Source organism: Photinus pyralis, unplaced genomic scaffold, assembly GCF_008802855.1.
Source record: "Photinus pyralis isolate 1611_PpyrPB1 unplaced genomic scaffold, Ppyr1.3 Ppyr1.4_LG2, whole genome shotgun sequence".
In the NCBI taxonomy this organism is placed as follows: Eukaryota; Metazoa; Arthropoda; class Insecta; order Coleoptera; family Lampyridae; genus Photinus; species Photinus pyralis.
Window position 1 is genome coordinate 27,894,733 of NW_022170403.1, and position 13,454 is coordinate 27,908,186.

A 13,454-nucleotide genomic window follows, 5' to 3' on the forward strand; every position below is an offset into this window, starting at 1 on the left:
TACAAGACCCCGCGGCCATGAATGAGTACTTTTTAAATATTGCTGGTGATTCAACAATCGATTTGAAGTTGATTCAGTTTTTCAATAGCACGGTGAGATGTAAAAATGCATCTTTCACTTTTAATTCGATTGCCGAGCAAGATATATATAGCGCGTTAAAAAACATTTCGTCGAAAGCCTTTGGGCCAGATAATCTCAACATAATCATGATAATTCTAATCATTCCGCACTGTTTGGATTCTGTTCTAAAGTTGTTTAATAATTGCTTACGTGATGGCATTTTTCCACAAATTTGGAAGATCGCTGATATCTTACCTCTAGCTAAAGTCGCAAATCCCACAACTTACAACGACCTACGGCCTATATCTTTACTGTCGCCATTTGCGAAAATCTTTGAAAAAATACTTGCTGCACAAATTACAAAGTATTTGGAACATTACAGCATCATACCTGCAAACCAATCTGCTTATAGAAAAAAATACGGTACCTACCAATACTGCCCTCTTGAAAGTCATGACTGACATCTCATATAGTTATGATAAGTCGCTATGTACCTACCATTTTAATTCTACTCGACCAAAGCAGAGCATTCGATTTGGTAAACCATCAGTTGCTTGTAGCCAAATTGCGGCATCTAGGATTCGACAATAGCAGTTTAACATGGTTTCAAGCTTATCTGAACGATCGTTTTCAAAGAGTTAGTCTTTCAAGTGCATCGTCAAGTTATATGAAGATTGATAGGGGTGTTCCGCAAGGAAGCGTGCTCGGTCCCTTACTTTTTTCAGTGTTTACCTACGACTCACCTACATGTCTTCAACACCTTCAATATCATCTTTATGCTGATGATCTACAGCTATACATGGAATGTAATGAATCGAATGTGGAAGATCTTCTCAACATGCAAACGTGGTGTGAAAAGAACGGCTTAAAATTAAATCCCATGAAATCTACAGCCATTTGTGTCGGTCCCGAACGAAAGTCAGACATTGTGTGTAGTTTCCAATTAACTCTTATGAACGATTCCATTACATGGTCTAATAGTGTTAAAAATTTGGGTCTTACATTAGATACTAGGTTAAGTTTTAGTCAACATGTAAATAACGTAGTCAGACTGTCGTTTCTTAAGCTCAAGTCTATTTATCACTTGAAGTTTCTGCTCAGTGAAGCCGTTAAAAACAAGATAGTTAAATCCATAATTTATCCTCATATTGACTATTGCTGTATGGTGTAGGTACTATTTTTTTCTTACAAAGAGTGATCAAGCTAAATTGCAAAAAATTCAAAATTCGTGCATAAGATTTATTTGTAATGTACCGTTTAGAGAGCATATTACGCCGTATTACCAGAAACTGAACGAGTTGAAAATTAATTGTCGGGTCAGATATCTATACACGTTATTTTTATATAAATTGTTACAATGCAAAGTACCACTAGCTGTATTTATGTCAACTGCTAATTAGAAGGTCTGTCGTGCATAACTTAAATTTAAGGGTTAATTCCTTCACAATACCAAGGCACAATACTAAAAAATTTCAAGGCTGTTTCGGTTATATGGCACCGTCCCTGTTAAATTGTATGTTGGATAAACTTAACAAGAATTATATACAGTTCGCAAAATCGACTAAAGAACTTTATCTAAGCAATAATTTTTAGTTTTGTGAGGCGATTATTTTCTCTTTTTGGTTTTTAAAGGGTGAATTGAAAAACGGCATTGCCGAATTCATTCCTTTTTTGAGCTACTTTTTCCTTTTTGTTGTTGTATTTTTGTTTGGTTTTATTTTTAAAGCTCAAATAAACTTTATTATTATTATTATCGGTGTTTCTTGTGAGAACTCAGGTCTAGCCTGGTTAACTAATCGCACGGATTAAAATCAAGTAACGATTAGTGTCTGCGTCTGTCTAGTGCAGTTATGTAGGGTTCTAAAGAAAAATAAAAATTAAAAAATAAAATAAATATTCGCACACTCACATTGGAAATCTAGGGATAGTATGTAATTCATACTTACCAACATAGCTATTAATGGCCCCAATAGTCAACGCTATCAGGAAAGAAGAAAACAAAACAAAAATATCATTATAATAATTCTTGTAATTTTATTAAATAGAGTTTATTGTGTAAGTGTTTCTTTGGCTTTGCGTTTGGGTTGAATACGAGTGGGTTGTGATAACGTGGTGTGTTTATGTGAAGAAGGAGTTTTGTGTTTTTTAATTGTATTTATGGCGTTTCTTTGTTCCTGAGGTCGTATTTGTGAGGTTGTTTGGGTTTTTGGTGGAGATATTGCAGTATTTTGTGAGCCTGTGGTGCTGTCAAGGTTTTTGCGCTTCGGTTGTATACGAGTGGGTTGTGACAATGTGGTGTGTTTCTGTGAAGAAGGAGTTATGTGTTTTTTAAGTGTGCTAGGGCGTGTAACTTTATTGGGTGGACCTGTCTTTGTAGTGCATGTTGCGTTACTTGTATTTATGGTATTTCTTTGTTCTTGAGGCTGTATTTGTGTGGTTGCTTGGGTTTTTGGTGGAGATATTGCAGTATTTTGTGAGCCTGTGGCGCTGTTAAGGTTTTTGCGCTTCGGTTGTATACGAGTGGGTTGTTTCTGAGAAGAAGGGGTATTGCGTTTTTTAACTGTGCTAGGACGTGTAACTTTATTGGGTGGACCTGTCTTTGTAGTGCAAGTTGCGTTACTTGTATTTATGGTGTTTCTTTGTTCTTGAGGTTGTATTTGTGTGGTTGCTTGGGTTTTTGGTGGAGGTATTACAGTATGTTGTGAGCATGTAGTTCTGTTAAGGTTTTCGCGTTTCGGTTGAATACGAGTGGGTTGTGATAATGTGGTGTGTTTCTGTGAAGAAGGAGTTTTGTGTTTTTTAACTGTTCTAGGACGTGTAACTTTATTGGGTGGACCTGTCTTTGTAGTGCAAATTGCGTTACTTGTATTTATGGTGTTTCTTTGTTCTAGAGGTTGTATTTGTGTTGTTGCTTGGATTATTGGTGGAGACATTACGGTATTTTGTGAGCCTCTAGTGGCTCTAGTGCTGTTAAGGTTGCTGCGTTCGGGTTGTGATAACGTGGTGTGTTTCTGAGAAGAAAGAGTATTGTGTTTTTTAGCTGTGCTAGGCCGTGTAACTTTATTGGGTGAGGGCGTCTTTGTAGTGCATGTTGCGTTACTTGTATTTATTGCGTTTGTTTGTTCAGGAAGTTGTGTTTGTGTGGTTGGTTGAGTTAAGGGTGGAGATATTACAGTATGTTGTGTGTCATGTTGCGAGTCTAAAGTGCTGTTTAGGCTTTTGCGTTTGGGTTGAATACTAATGGGTTGTGATAATGTGGTTTGCTTCAGAGGTGAATCTCTGAATGTAGTATATGTTGTATCATTTGTTGTACTTGTTTGTTCGGTAAGTTGTATTTGTGTGTTTGTTTGGGTTAGAGGTGGAGATATTACAGTATGTTGTGTACCGTGTTGTGTTATTATTATTATTATTATTATTATTAAGATAAAATATTTCCCAAAAAGGCAGACAAAAATTGTCGAGTAACAACGTGGCGTGTACGTAAAATTGCTTGTTTTGCAGTGTACTGTTTAGGAATTCTTTAGGTAAAGTTCATTTAAAATCAAGTAAGTTAGAGAAAAGACTGAATTTTACAAACTTGATGGCACCTGGAAAGAAATCTAAGAGAAACTTGAGGGTAACTGAAAAACAAAATTTAGAAGAACCTGTGACGAATTTGAGAGGAACTTAAGGAGGATTTCAGTTACGGGAAAGTTGAAGCGAACATGAACTAGGAGGAATTAAAAAAAATTTAGGATGACAAGGAAACTATCTGAGTTTGATGTGATTAGAGGGGAATATTGAGAACTGGAGATGTAGTCCAAGCAAACGTTTAATTAGTCTGAAATTATGAATGATTTAAAAAGTATGTGAATCAACCTTATACGAGAAGCTGAGCACATAAAAAGTAAAAGTGATAGAACTCGCAAAAAAGCTGTACAGGAAACAGTAGATTAGGAGAGGGAACGTCAAAAGTAAACACGTAGAATATTATGGTGGCTTTCTACTTGACTCCTGATCAATTACTATTCATTATAATTAATTACAATGAAAATCATGCTCTTTGAACCTCATCCCAAAAATACAGGTAATCTCTCCCTCAAAGGTTTTACACTTTAAAGGATCTCCGTGTAGAATTATACACTTTGGGCACAGTGTGTAAATGAATCATACACTACGATCGCGGGTTGGTAGTAGAAAAGAAAAGTAAACCTTAAGAGGTACTTTCGAATTAATCTCGTCTGGCATGTCGTTTCTCTGTTGATGGCACTAACATTTCTTGACATTTATTTATATTTAATACCAAATTCATAAATGTACAAGCTTCTAAACAAGCAATAATTTAAATTTATACCAAAGTTTACGTTTGAAATTCCGAATCAACCATCTTAACAGTAAAACTAAAGTCAGAAAAGGCGCTTTCTCGTCCATTTAAATTTAATGAACGACCATCGTAAAAAGTATTATAAAACTTCATTGCTTAGTTTCGATAATTTTTCCTTACTATCGAAATGTGAAAGCAATTTGTTAGTGTTAATAAAGATAAGCTTGTACCTATAAATGCTGTGCCGGGCAGATGAAGACAAATCTATCCGATGCCGGTTATGAGATGCAAGGCGCCAACGAGACCTGTTATTTGGTCGTTCACTTTTCCTGTGCTAAAGACTTTCAGGCATGGCGTTTTCGGTAGTCACTACTGAATATATTAAGTTAATGCGCGCCAACGTTGGAATAATATATTTAAATGATCCATTCTTAAAAAGGTTATAACTACAAAAGAGAGTTTATGATGATGTAGGTACCTATACGTAATATGCAGGGGCGTAAAAAACACAGAATTGTTTTTACCTTAATTGACTATTCTTGTTGGAAATTTTATGGATATTAATTATATATTTTTAGAGGTTGTGCAAATTAGGATAAGTAGACAGTTCCTGTTTATCAAATTAAGCAGCGTTGCGTTATAACATTTCATTATTTGTAATAATTCTTATGTGGTTACACGTTGTGATATTATCGCACGTAAAGTCTCACCTCGAATAAGTGCTCAATTTACATTCGTTTCCCATTATTACTAAATATTATATGCTATGCAGACGGAAGTGTCTACGAGATTTGTTGACGCGGAATTAAAACTGATATCTACGTTGTTTAAATGCCTCGAAGATCTTGAAACTTTTTGGAAAAACTTGGCGAAATTGCCATAGACTTTCTATACAAAACTCCCGTTCGGAGAAATTGAAAACGTATGCATGAAGGACAGAATTACAGTTAACGATACACCTTTAGGCGAAAAAGTGTATAGACGCAACAACCGACTCTTCTCGTTTTTATAAAACTCACTACTGCTACACTTCCACGGAAAAGTGCTTTTAAACTCCACTTTAAGCAATAATCCATCATCCATGGTACTTGGATTGATTAGAGAATCAAATTTTTGGTCACCATACATGGTTTTTAAGTTGTTTGACACAAAATAAATGCTTTTTTGCATTGCAAGCAAAACATGCCCTCTGCTTTACTTAAATACGCTTTTCCCAAAGTAAAACAAACTTTTTAACCAACTATGAATTTAAAATTAACTAACCCCACTCGATTTAAATTTAAAAATAATTAATGTTGCTAATATTGTCTGTTCAATCAAAAGTTATCCTTGATACTTTTACTCTCTTTAATCATACAGCCCATGTAGGACCCGTTTAACATAAGAAAGTTAATACTGATATGCCCCTAACCGCCCACTTTTCCCTTATTGAAATGTGTAACTTTTTTTAAGTTGCTTTTATAATTAAGGGGATATTTTTAGTTGAGTACCTAAATTTAATTTCTGGGGTGAAACCTCACTGCTTCCCTGGAATTTGTTCCAGATACGATTGGAGTTTAAATACGAGTAGATTTGAACTGTATAGCAAGTCCAGTCAAATTAGCTCCAAAAGTAGTATAAACTGGATATTGTTTCACTCAACGAAACTAAGTCTATTCTATGTGAAGAAATCCGCTGAACCCGCACTCGTTCCATTTTCAGAAAAGTTATAAATATCTACGCAGGGGCCGCACATTATACTACAGGGTTATCATAAAATAAGGGATATATTTTAAATTATTATAACTTTTTAACAAATTAAGTTAATAACAAAAAATCAATGAAATCTAATTGCTTAAGGAATGGGATTTTATTGCATCTATAGGAAACAAAATCGTTGTTATTTTAATTGTTGAAACGAGTGTCAAAACGAAATCATTGAATTTGGAGTTTTAGTTTGAAAGTTTTTCCAGCCTTCTAAGATATTTTACTATTTTCTTCTTTTACTTTGGTCATAACCAAGGATACAACCACAAAAAGAATACAAAAAAACACGCCTCTGGTCGATACAAAGATCATAATGATCTTTGGTCAATATTAAGCAAATAGTTTTTTGAAGCCGTTCTACAATGCTTTACAATTTTCCACTTCTAATTTCTCTACTACTAGGACCTCCCCACCTCCCGTCACCAAAACTAACTCTCCCTACTATGAAGAATGCATAGTCTGGACAGTGGCATGGCCCTCCATACGGGACAATTTTTAAAAACCAGATCAGTTCAGGGGTAACCCTTAGCATAAGAATTGTGCGTCTAAATCTACGTAATTTGAAATACTGCACCATATTAGTGTAACGTAGCACCTATCTTTTCATCAGTTTTGGTGACCACTTACACTTTATATATGAACGTCCGGTGCTAGGAATTGAAGATAGAAGGTAAAGGTATTTGGTTTAATTTATAGAGTTGTGTTTCAGCCTCCGCTACAGTAAAGAAAAGCTGCAATTAATTCGTCAAGATATTTCAATTGTTTTTCTTGCGTCCGAAAGAAGAAGAAGAATGAAAAATTAATATTTTAGAATTTCAGTTCTGTTACACGATTATTAGTAGGTTTTTGTTTCCTATGGTAAATTAAAGCGAGCATTAAAACTGCAAGACCATACAGGTTAACACCGATATCAGTTTTGATAAGCGACTAAATTGAATTTCAAGACCAATTACACATCTAAGACATCAGCAGGTCGCACAGTTGATAGAATTTTTGCAGTATTAACCGAATACGCATGCGGGCTCGAATTTTCCTACATTCCCTCTTTGTATTTTGAGAAGTTTATATAAGGTAAATGGTTAATTTAAAAGGGATCTTTTTGCTTTATGAACCTTTTCAAGTTACATTTCGTAAATACCGTTTGAGTTTGTCCGTAAATTTATTTTGTATTCGTACAGTTTAATTTCTGCTTTTAAATTTAAATTTACTGCACCGTATCTACAGCTTTTGCTTTTTGTTCTCCGTTTTATTGCGAATTACGCTTTTTGCGATTTTCTGTTTCATTAATTATAAAGGGGAGGAGGGATATTGTTCCGCTTTCCTGCATTTGTTTTCCCGTAGACACCGCTAATTAATTTGTGTTTTGTTGCTTTCATTCTCGTTAGGGAGTTTGCCTTAACTTTGTTTTAGTTAATTGCCAGCGGTCATTTTCTGAACTCGTCCGACTCCTAGAGTTGCCGTTTACTCTCATTGAGTTCAACCGACGCTTCCGAGATCGTCCCGCAAACCGTTGCTACTGCCGACCTTGACCAGAAACAAGGCCGTAACCCTTGGTGGTGCGCGAGTCCGTCCGCCTGTGCCGCCGACTGCCTATACTAACGTTCCCTCACATGATTTAGTTACTATGATATTGTAAATTTATTTATTTTTCTTTTAAATTAGATTGTAATCATTATTCCGTTAATGCTAATTTACGTTTTCATACCATTTACTACGTAATTCGTCGCATTAGAATATGAAACTGTTATTTTAAATTTATATAATTAACGTAAAGCGAAATCAATTCCCATTTGTGATATATTACAGTAACGGAATAAAAAATCTGGTACTGTATGCTTTTGAAATCGCTTCACTTCGCGAAACGAATCTAAACCTAAACAGAAATCGAACCGAAAATAAACGTGAATCAGACACCACCGAATAATAAACCTGTTCCTGAACTCCGAACGCAAATCGTACACAAACCCGCCTTATTAAGTTAGGACACTCAATAACGTCACGTTGGATTGTATGGCGTTTAACTGTTTCAGAGGACACTCGGGTATTTTACTCAACGACTACACTGATGGGTTTTTTTAAGATGGTAGATTTCCCGAAAAGCGAAAAACCTAGGAATTGCGGAAGAATAATAAAAAATATACATACGAAAGCACATATGCTAGTACGCTATTAATTTTGTATGTGTTAATCATTTTTATAACGCTCTTCCGCTTTTTACCACCCACACGTTAATAAAAAAGGTATTGCACTGGGATAAAAAATGACCCCCCTCACTTTTTTTAAGGAAAATACACGCTTTGAAGTACCGGGATCTCGATGATGTCACAATCTATAAATCTAGTGAATTTCGCCCTTTTGCAATCTATTTGATATGTAACTGTATAGCCTTTTCTGTTTCACTCAAAACTTTGCCAAGAATGTTAAGGACTTACCCAGGAAGCTCGATTCGATGATAAATAACGCCTATTCTAATAATTACCATGACTACCAAAACCAGTGCTTGTAAAATTAAAATCCATTATCGAAATAAACGCCTTTGTTTGACCATACCATGGGTACATCTCTACTCGATGATGCAGCCGAAATATTGAGCTCTCTCGTTGATCGAAAGCTCACGAAGTGACCCACACCTCGAAGGAGTAGGTGATGAGCGAAAAGGCCGCTGAAATTGTAAAAAAGATTTGAAATCAATGCACGATCTCGCCGGTACCCCCCCCCCCCTATTATTCAAAATGCAACCATTCTTCCTTAGATCTTCTACCCGCCGTTATTTAAAGCAAAACAGTGAGGAGACAACGAAAGTAGCATTCGTTGACCATCCATTAGCTAAATGGTACAAAAAACGACCAAAATAATATGCACCTACCTATTTTACCACCATACAATAATCCCCTGTAGACGTCTAAACGGGCGAAGCACAAAACACACAATGGCGAAAATCAAAGTGGATTGGGGCGAGTCGGTGACTAATGTCGATCGAATCACCTTTCTCTGAATATACCTATTATATAAATGTAATCCTCATTTGTATTATTTAGGCCCAAACAAATGTCATTTACCTACGAATTATGTTAACAGTATACGTCACCATTGCGGAAATCATGTGAAAACAATTATTGATAACTCACAACCTTCCCATAGTTTTAAAAAAGTTAAAAACGGCATTTTACGTGAACCCTCCCCTGCCCCTTAAATCGACTACATTTTAACATTAAAAGGAAGCTGTGTTAAACTCTCATTAAAAATAATTAGTAATAATTCCTCATATCCGAAACAATGTGTATAGTACCGCGACTTGCGCATCAAATGCGTGAGAATAATGCATTGCAGGGCAGTCAGATACATCTATAAAAGTCACCAATAGAAATTTAGTAGGAGATATCGTTGTCGCTTCTTTAACTATAATAATGAACGATAAGCAAACTATTCGCCTGGTTTTACAGGTTCTAAGTATCTCTAAGATGGTTCTCTATCAAATTTCCTCCACTGAGTGACGAATTAAATTTTTTAAAGGCTATTCTTTGAGAGTATTCATGAGCAAATGGTGTCTACAGCGATTTAGTAGCTTTTGAAATCTGTAATAGTCGACTAGGAGCTTTGAGAGCCCTTATGTCTTATACGGGCTCCTAAAGGGCTCGCCTATTACAGACTCCAAAGCTTTTAATAAGTTGTTTAGGTAACTTACGAACATTGACAACTGTATAGGAGATGCAAGGGTCTCTAAGGCCCGGTTGTATAATGTCAGTTTAAACTTCAGTTTATAGTTGAATTGTGGGTTAAAGGATTTGATTGGCTAATATTTCACAAGCTGGCCAATCGTATTTCTCAAATCTGTCGGTTAAACCAAACTGAAGTTTAACCGGACATTGTACAACCGGGCCTTAGTGCATTAAAAAATTTGTACAAGTCTTTAAGAGCATTAAAGGTCGAAAACATGTTTCTATAGCGTGGTCAAAGTGCACATATAGCTTTACAAAAAATAAAAACCTCTTGAAATTTCAAATTTGAGTATTCAAAAGGGTTGTGCTTAATATGAAAAATTCGTTACGAAGATAAGTATGCAATTTTCCGGAAAATTGTCGAGTGAAAAATTTTGTTTTTGTTTTTTCACTCTAATTGTTTAAATATTAAATATACGGAAAAAAGTTTCAATTAAAATTTGTAGCTGATGCATTTATCTACAAAATTTGTCTGAAAAGTTTTTCTGTAAATTGAAAAGTGTACGAGATATAATTGATTTCAGCGGAAGTCGATTCGTGGGTGCGCGCGAACGTCCCGTGGGCCGAATTTATTAAAGGTGCTAAAATCAGACGTCATTCAGAAAACCTAACATAACTTTTTTCAGTGCTCATATATTATTCAGACTATAAATGGTGATAATCAAGACACTCAAGGTTCACATTTTGAGGATAACTTCAGTGAAGATGAAAATGATATTGAGTTATATTTGAGCTCGGAAGACGAATGATACTGATTGATTTCGATATGATTAATAAATGAAAACTCTACGTTTCTACGTGTCACTGTTTATTTACTATCTTAAAATTAAAAACTTGAAAATTGATGATGTTTAAAAATACTCTTAGGAAAATTTGGTATATTTCAAAAAGATATCAGAAAACTTTTCAGACAAATTTTGTAGGTAAATGCATTGGCTATAATTTGTGATTTGAACATTTTTCTGTATTTTCATTATTTAAACAATTAGAGTGAAAAAACAAATAAAAAAATTTTCGACCAAAGTTCTTCCGGAAAATTGCTTACCTAAATTGGTAAAAATTTTCTCATATTAAGCGTAATCCTTTTTACTACCTATAAATTTGAATTTCCAAAAGGTTTTTACTTTTTGCTGCATTTTACGGATATTTTGTGTACTTTGACCAGGCTACTACTCGTAAAGGCTCTAAGAGTCTTCTAAAGTTCTAAAGGCTTTAAGAAAGTTTAATTGGAGTTTACACGATTTGTTAAGACAAAAGCGTTTTAGAGCTTTTTATCATCTCTTAATTCTTACTTTTTATGGTCTAAGTAAAAAGTCTGTAAGAGTTTTCATAGTTTCCCAGAAGCTTTTACAGACTTTGAAATTCGCTCCTCTCATGCAAAATCGAGACATTAAGAGCTTTTCAAGGTGTTAAATAGTGCTTTCAAAAGCATTTAAGAACCTTTAACGGTATTATTAATTATTAACTCTTCAAGAATTTCCGGAAGTTATCAAAAGTCATACATTCTTTTTAGTTTAGCTTAGCTTTCAAGACCATTAAGCTTTTATATAAAGTTAAGGATCTCCAAGTTCTTCTAGTTTTCGTCGTCTAGAAGATTTAATAGGCGGCTACGGTTTCGAAGAGTTTTTAAAAGCCTTTAGAGCTTTCTAATGCATTGGTGTCTTTACAAGCCATTATTGGGTTCTTAAGAGGTAGTAAGAGTTTGTATGCGTCTCCAAGACAGGGATCCAGAGACATAAGTAATGCCACAGACTAATTGTGGTAATGCTGTTAGTTTGATGATTGTGGTTGCCGAGAAAGGAAGTATAGAAGAAACCCAAATTTTTAGACTTTTGGCGACCTAGCTCCCAGAGACCCAGGCAGAGCATTTTGGATCGTTGGATTATTTGGAAAACATGTTTCATTTAGTTGGCTATAGTCACATGTTATACCCTGAATAAATTTTTAAGTGCCAAAAAGCAGCGAACTTGTCGGTATTTAACCTCTGATGAAATGAAAGCCAATTTTCACTTGATTTGGTTCTACAAGGTATGTCAACGAAAATAAGATAAAGAATTATCGTCGAATGACTGAGAAGAACTTCTATGGGCGAGATTTTGTTTGCTTCAAAACGTGTATTTCCGTCAAGAAGTTTGGGGTCATTTTTTACCCCAATGCAATACGTCCCTTACTGACGTACGGGTGGTAGATATAAACAGCCGTTTAAAAAGTTCTAGGGGCATTTCAGACATTTGGCCAAATAGGCTTTTTTTTACTGCTGAACATGAATATCGATCTTGGCATTTCGGAATCTGAACCGGAAGCTCAGAATCCAATATGGCGGCCAATTTCTGGAAATGTGGATATTTTCACTCTTGCGAGCGATTTTTTCGATCTGAAAACCGATTATAACGCTATTCCTGATTACGTACGGCACGATAACAATAGTGAACAAATGGTTAAACCTAGGGTTAACAATGATTTCATAGCTTTTCTAACGCCAAAATGCGTAAAAGTGGAAATCCTCCTCATAGTGTTATGGATACTGATTTAAATTTCTTCATATTGTGTAAATTATTTATATGTTTTGGTAAGCATTTTTGTCATCCCTATACGCGTCAGGAAGGCATCCAGGACAGGACGAGCGAAGTATCAAGAGGGCAGTGTTAATGAGTGTAGTTCTGTGACCGATTTTATTGTTTATTTTAGTATTGAATAAAAAAATTTGTATTCAGTGGTTTTAGTGAATTGGTGTCTTGTATTTTATTTCGACTTCTGCGCGCTGTTTCTTCCTCTAAGCCAACAATTACTGCCCGCACTTTAGTAAAGGCTGTAAGAGAGGTATTGTATTAGAGTAAAAAATGACCCTCCACATTTTGTATGGAAATACACATTTTGAATCACCAGGAATCAAACAAAATCTCGATGATGTCGGCCTGTCGGTCCGTCTGTGCTCCCGGGAATTTCCGACTAAACGGCTGAACCGATTAGAAGCAAATTTGATTAACAGTCGAAAAATCCTTGTCTAAGTGCAAGAATCTTTTGTTTTAGTTATCCGCATCTGGGTTCTTCAGTTCTCTCGCACAGGCAGATGGGCACCGCTGAAAACAGACGGCGTCGAGGCATGGAGCCCAAATTGTTTGTCGGTTTTGAGCTGTTAATTTAATAGCGTTCGTAGTAGTATTTATTAACTAGGAAAAATATATTCATGCCCTTGTCCGCGTCTCTTGGGTGGTAGACACTACATTAAAATTACAATTTAAAAATAGCATAGTATTAAAATCAACCGCGAAATTAATTCACGTACCTTTGCGTTTTATCGAAAACAAACACATTAATCTCGTTACAATACGTGAAATTGTACGTTTCTGTATCTTCTACAAAAAAATCCCCGATGGTAAAATCTCTTTTGATAATCGCTTTAGTTCTGGTAGCATTTTATAAATTGATCACGTATAGATTTGTGGTTTGTCGAAGAAGTATTTGGCATAAACTAAATTGTAATTGAGCTTACATCGCTTTTTGTTTTAATTTCTAAAAACTTTTTGATTTAATTTATTTAGGTTTTGTTTCGCATCTTGATCTTCCACAGCCTATTGTACAAAATGTTGTGACTTTTATGATAAATGCGATTCTTTATATTACAT

The 13,454-nt window shown here is 35.2% G+C and overlaps 1 protein-coding gene across 2 annotated transcripts in view; it reads right to left on the reverse strand.

The window, feature by feature from the left end:
• LOC116163596 overlaps positions 1-13,454 on the reverse strand; it is a 191,152-nt gene that overhangs the window by 164,202 nt on the left and 13,496 nt on the right. The window contains exon 1 of one of the 2 annotated variants that reach the window (XM_031477611.1): positions 8,542-8,599. The exons of the other annotated variant lie outside the window; for it this stretch is intronic. The gene's annotated coding sequence lies outside the window, so the exon portion shown is untranslated. Of the gene's footprint in view, positions 1-8,541; positions 8,600-13,454 lie in introns of those variants that run through there. 2 annotated transcript variants of the gene reach the window in all.